Source organism: Lolium rigidum, chromosome 5 (assembly GCF_022539505.1).
Source record: "Lolium rigidum isolate FL_2022 chromosome 5, APGP_CSIRO_Lrig_0.1, whole genome shotgun sequence".
Lineage (NCBI taxonomy): Eukaryota > Viridiplantae > Streptophyta > Magnoliopsida > Poales > Poaceae > Lolium > Lolium rigidum.
Window position 1 is genome coordinate 91,368,448 of NC_061512.1, and position 6,000 is coordinate 91,374,447.

Sequence of the window (6,000 nt, forward strand, 5' to 3'; positions counted from 1 at the left end):
ATTATTATTATTGTTGACATGAATTGCATATCTCAAAACCTTGTTTTATTCTCTCTATTTTTTTATTTTGTATTCAAGAGTCAAAAGAAATGTTCAACAAAAGAGAGGACAAATAGTCTTCCAACAATTCTATATGATTCTTCTAAGCATGTTTTATGATTCATATTACTTATCATTCATGTTTTTTATGATGCTATTTACTATTATGCATGCTTTGTAGAATGTAAGAGTTATCACTTGATAAGTTCATATTACTTATTGTTATTCTTTATTGACTAAACCCTGTGATAGTTTGCATGATTATTTAGAAGCTATACATAATAAACTCTAAAATTCATGTTAGTTTTATCACCTTTATGCTCGGGAGGAGCATAGGTTAAGCTTGGGGATGTTGATGCATGTAAAAGCATACATGAACTTTATCCTTTATCATATTGAATTCTCACATATTTGTAACATATATGATGTTAATAACATGTTCTACATTGATTTATGTGGATTTACCAATGATCCCCTTTATTTGGTTTATAACTCTGCAGAACAGGAAAACCATGTTTTGTGTATGTTTTACTTTCAGAGACCTATACAGAGTCAAATTGACCTGAGATTTTTGGAGCGTCACTTTTTCATCGGGAGAAGCACCCTGGAGCTTTGGAGGAGGCCTGGATGGGCCTGAGGCCCAAAAGAGTGCAGGTGGCGCGCCCAAACATGTAGGGCGCGCCACCATGCTCTTTTGACCGTCGATCGTCCAATTGACCTGATTCTTTCGTCCACCGATGTATTTTAACCTAAAAAATCACTATATATAAGGCCCATAAGAGTTCTCGGGAGGAGAGCGTCGCAGAAGACAGAAACACCAAAACAGAGGTCTGCAACAAGAAGATTGGGAGGGGAACTCCACCGGGATCACCGCCAGAGGGATCTCCACCTTCTCCAACGTCTTCATCACCATCACCATGATCAAGGGACAGTAGTCCACCTCTAGACTACGGGTTTGTGGCAGTAGCTTGATCTATTTCTCTCATGTTCTTCATAGTTTTTAGTGTCATATGAGCTGCCTCACATGATTATGGCCATATTTGTAATAACTATGTGGTGGATCTTTATTCTATGATATTATGCTATGCGAATCGTATTATGTGTAAGATGTATTGATAGATGCATATTTTGTACCTCGTTCTTAAGTATTTATTCTGATCCAACATCTATGCAAGAGCGTGTGGGGGGTGATGTGTGTATAACATGGAGTAGCATGGTTTTAGTGATTGAATAGTAACAATAAATTCATGATCTATTATGGTTTTGCCTTTTCTTTTGCTACCTCACTAGGGATAAAGTGAATGCACATGCTATGTTCGTCGCATGACAAAAGTGATGATCTTGTTTGTTCAAGGTAGCATATTTGATATTCAAACATCATGTCAAAATACTTATGGATATTGAAAGAGAAAATCCGTATCCCGTGTTTTGTGTGTTTGATGACAACACTTGAATGAATTTAACCGTGCACAAAGATTGTCTTTGATAGATTTGCAAGTGTACGGTGCCCTCGCTGAACACGTTATGATCGGAAGACTGAAGCGTAGCTCTTAGGTTTTCTGGTTTTGTGTGTGTGTCGCGAGGTGACATGGTAGGAGAGGAAAAGAGGAAAAAGCAGTTTCAGCCAAGGCGGTACTACCGGTACCAGGAGCGGTAGTACCGCTACCCTACTGGTACCGCCCAGCAGTACCGCTCTTGAGATTTGCACTGGAAAAGCCTCACAGAACAAGGTGCGGTACCTTTGCGGTACCTTGAGCGGTAGTACCGCTTGAGAGCGGTAGTACCGCCTTGGTACCGCTTAAGTACCGTAAATTGAGTTACGGCAGTACCGCTGTAGTACCGCTTGGTGTCCAGTAAGCTCTGGAGACCATTGCGGTACCTCGAGCGGTACCGCAAGCGGTAGTACCGCCTTCTGTCCACGTGGACCAGATCTGTGGGGATTTCGAATCCAGGGCGGTAGTACCGCTTCCCAAAGCGGTAGTACCGCTTAGGCAGAAACTGCACATAACGGTTGGATTTGAGGAGCCCTATAAAAAGGCCCCTTCTTCCCCAGCTCGTTTTTAGCTCTTCTATCTCTCTCCTCCATTGTTGTTGAGCTCAAACTTAGTTGATCTCCCTACCTACCCAATCAATCTTGCTCATACTTTGAGGAGTGGTGGAGGAGACCCCGATCTATCGTTCTATCGAGAGAAATTTCACCAATTCGTGCTAGTCCTTAGTGGATCTTGTTGGTAGGGTTCCTATGGTGGGATCTTGGAAGAAGTGCTCCTATGTAGGCTAGCTTGGAGTTGTGATAGCCCCATAGGATGTTGGGAGCCTCCTAGTGTTGTGGAGCTCGCCCCAACCTTGTGAAGGAACCACCGCCTCGACCGGTGCCTTAGTGGAGAAAAGGGAGCCCCTTTGTGGAGCTCTCTTGAGGAAGAAGGTGAGGCCTTCCTTCGTGGTGTGGCCGTCTAGTCTCTTGTGTGAGACTAGCACCTCCTCAACGCAGACTTACTCCCTCTTGTGGGAGAAACTGCGGGAAACAAACCCTCGCCTCGACTCCGCGCCCTCCGGTTGTCCCTTTCCTTATCCTTGTTATTTGTGAGGTTCCCTTTACTTGTTGCACTAGCCTAGGATCATACTAGGAACATCACCACCACTAAAGCTATCACCTTTACCTTCCGCTTTGCTAAAAACTGAAAAAGATATAAAAATTGAGTAGCGCCCATTCACCCCCCCTCTTGTTCGCTACGATCCATTCAATTGGTATCAGAGCAAGATTTTCTTGCTCGGGCTTTACCGCCTAAGAAATGGCCGAACAAGAGATGGTGGCGAACGGGTCCCTTCCCGGTGAGCAATCACCTCCACCATCAACGGTCGATAGCACTCCGGCTACTTTGGATGACCTCAAGAAATTGGAGTCATCCATTGTATCTCAAATGAAGGCTATGATAATGGAGTTGATTGCTCCCAAACCCACCCCCATTATAGATCCTAAGGCAAGTGTTGATGTTCCTCCACAACGAGTCAACACCCTTCCTCTTGTTGATTTTGTCGCGCAATCGACAAAACCACCTCGAGAAGGGGATCTTGAGGACATTGGCACTTCATCAAAAGGGAAGGATGATCCACCGTTTGCGGGACAATTAGGGGGTTATCATACGGTGCCTCCACCAAGTGATTACGCCATAAATGTCCCAATACCCATGCCTCATATTTTGTCTCATGGCTCACCACCTTTACTTGAATCAAATAGCTTTGAGAATTGGCAATTCTTGATGAAATCTCATGTGCGCAGCGCTTCTACCGAGCTTTGGCGCATCATTAAGGAAGGTTATTCACCAAGAGATCCAAAGAACTTGACAAGGAGAGAAGTGGTGGATGACCAACTCAACGCCACCGCCATCAACATGATCCACATGGCCGTCACACCCAAGGACCATGCTCATATCCGCTCACTCAAGACCGCCAAAGAAGCATGGGACATGCTCGACAAGCTCTTCCTCGGAAATGAGAGCATTCAAAGCTCTCGTTTCGATGAAGTGAATAACATGGCCGACAACTTCGTCATGAATGAAGGAGAGACCCCCGAAGAAATGTATCGGCGCCTCATTGCTCTCGCCGTGCAAATGCAAGATCTTGGAGCGACGTTTGTGGATGACCATTGGATCAAGCACAAGTTCTACAACGCTCTCCTCCCTTATGAGGAAGTGAAGTTGACGGCCATCCGCCAAAATGCCTCCTTCCGTGCTATGACATCCGATGAATTCCTTAGCGAAGTCATCGCTTTGGACATCTCCAAGAAGAATGCGGAGGATCTTGTTGCTCGCGCCCACAACACTCGCAAGCCCAACCTTGCGTTGAAGATGAAGGAGCATGGAGCTAGTGAGAGCGATGAGGATCCCATTGAGTGGGGTCCGGATGATCTCAAGGCCAACTATCATGAACACATGGCCCTTGCCGCCAAGAGCTTTTGGAGTGGGAACAAGACACGAGGCTCAAGGTCAAGAAGATATTCGTCGCATGACTCATCAATATACACCTCCAAGAGCCCAAAGGAAGAGCAAAGGGGGAGAGCTTGCTACAATTGCGGTGACACAAGTCATTTTGTTGCGGATTGTATCTATGAGAGAAGGGAAGACAATGGTGGAAGGCTCGTCCGAAAGGACAAGTTCAAATCTCTCTCAAGAGGATTCTCCAAGTTCTCCTCCAACTCCGGTGACACCAAGGTCTCCTTCACCAAGAAGCCTAGAGCGTTCATTATCCGTGAAGAATACTCCTCTGATGAAGGTGAAGAACACAAAGACAAGGGATCGAACAAGGAGGAAGGGGAGGTGGCCGCCATCGCCGTCTCCACTCCCTCCATCTCCCTCTTCAACTCTCCAAATGAGAACCTCATCGCCAACAACTTCCATTGTCTTGTGGCAAAGGTATCATCGGAGGTTGTATCCCTTTCCGAGTCTACTTCTTCCTCTAATACTATCTCTATTGCGAGTTTGGGTGCTCCTACCACTAACATGCTAGGAGATATCAAGACTCATGTTGAGGAAATCTTGATTCAACTCGATGCGGCTCAAGTCCATATTGAGGAAAGAAGGAGGCTTGAGAAGAAAGCGGACATGGAGATTGTCTCCCTCACTCAAGCTTATGAGGAAGAATTGTGCATGCGTATGTCACTTGAAGCTAGTGCTATTATTCTCGAAGATTCCAACAATTCCTTCATCTCCCAACTCATCAAAGATCGAGACCATGCGCTTGTTTGGGTGGAAGAACTCAAGGGGAAGAAGCATCCTCATGAAGAAGCATGCAAGAAGGAAGAAGATGAAGGTCCCAATTCGTGTTGTGACAAGCTTCGTGATGAAGTTTGGTTCTTGAGAAGACGTAACACAAGGCTCGTGGAAACCAATTCACGCCAAGAGGAAGCTTTGGAAGAGTACCACCGCGCAAGCAAGGACTACATTTTTCGCAACCATGAAGATGACATTGCCACCCTGGAAAGACACAATCGTGTGCTCCTAAGAAGGAATTCTCTTCTAGAGGAAGCTTTGGAAGAATACCGCCGCGCAAGCAAGGATTACATATGTCGCAACCATGAAGACTACATTGCCACCTTAGAAAGACACAATGGTGTGCTCATAAGAAGGAATTCTCTTCTAGAAGAAGCCTTGCTAGAACAATTCCGGGTGAATAAGGAGAAAGAGGTTCAAAGATTTGATATCACTCACCCTCATCCGGATCATGAAGATGAAGTCAACCGTTTGAAGTCCAAAATTGAAAATCTCCAAATCCAAACTCAATATTTGGAGGGAGTCATTGAAGCTAGAGATGAAGCTATTGAAGCCCCATGCAATGAAGAAGAAGTGGCTACTAAGCCAAAGAAGAAGAGGAGAAGAAGGATCAAGATCAAGCGGAACATCATGGTAGGACCCATTGAAAAATGGGTTCCTATTTTCAAGGCTTGATCAATGATGGGCTTTGCTTCCGGTGGTGCTATATTGGTGGTTGTTGAAGCCACAAGTCTCTTGACCGGAAGCAAAGAAGTTGTTGTCGTCCCCAAGCTATCTCATTCTATCTTCGCACATGGCGACAACACAAGCAAGCTTGAAGGTATTGGGCCTTGACAAGATGGTGGTAACACTCAATCTTGTCAAGACCCTTGATTACAATGTTCTTTCCATTCATTGCTTCTCATGATAAGGTCTTTGTACCATTTACAATGTACATGTCGTGGTCCTCTTGTGGAGCTTCATACTCCGAGAGGCCACATTCTTGGACTAATAGAAAATGCTTCCTTGTGTAGAGATCGTGTTTGTAGGGTTTGTGTTGATGGAAAATGCATGGAGGTCCTTACACGGTCAAGACAAATATAATGATATTGCTAATCAAGTCCAACGCAAACTCTACACTATGATTCTCACAACAAGGAGTTACAATGGAATGGAGCTCGAGTTACACACCTTGGGTATCTTCCTCGGCAAG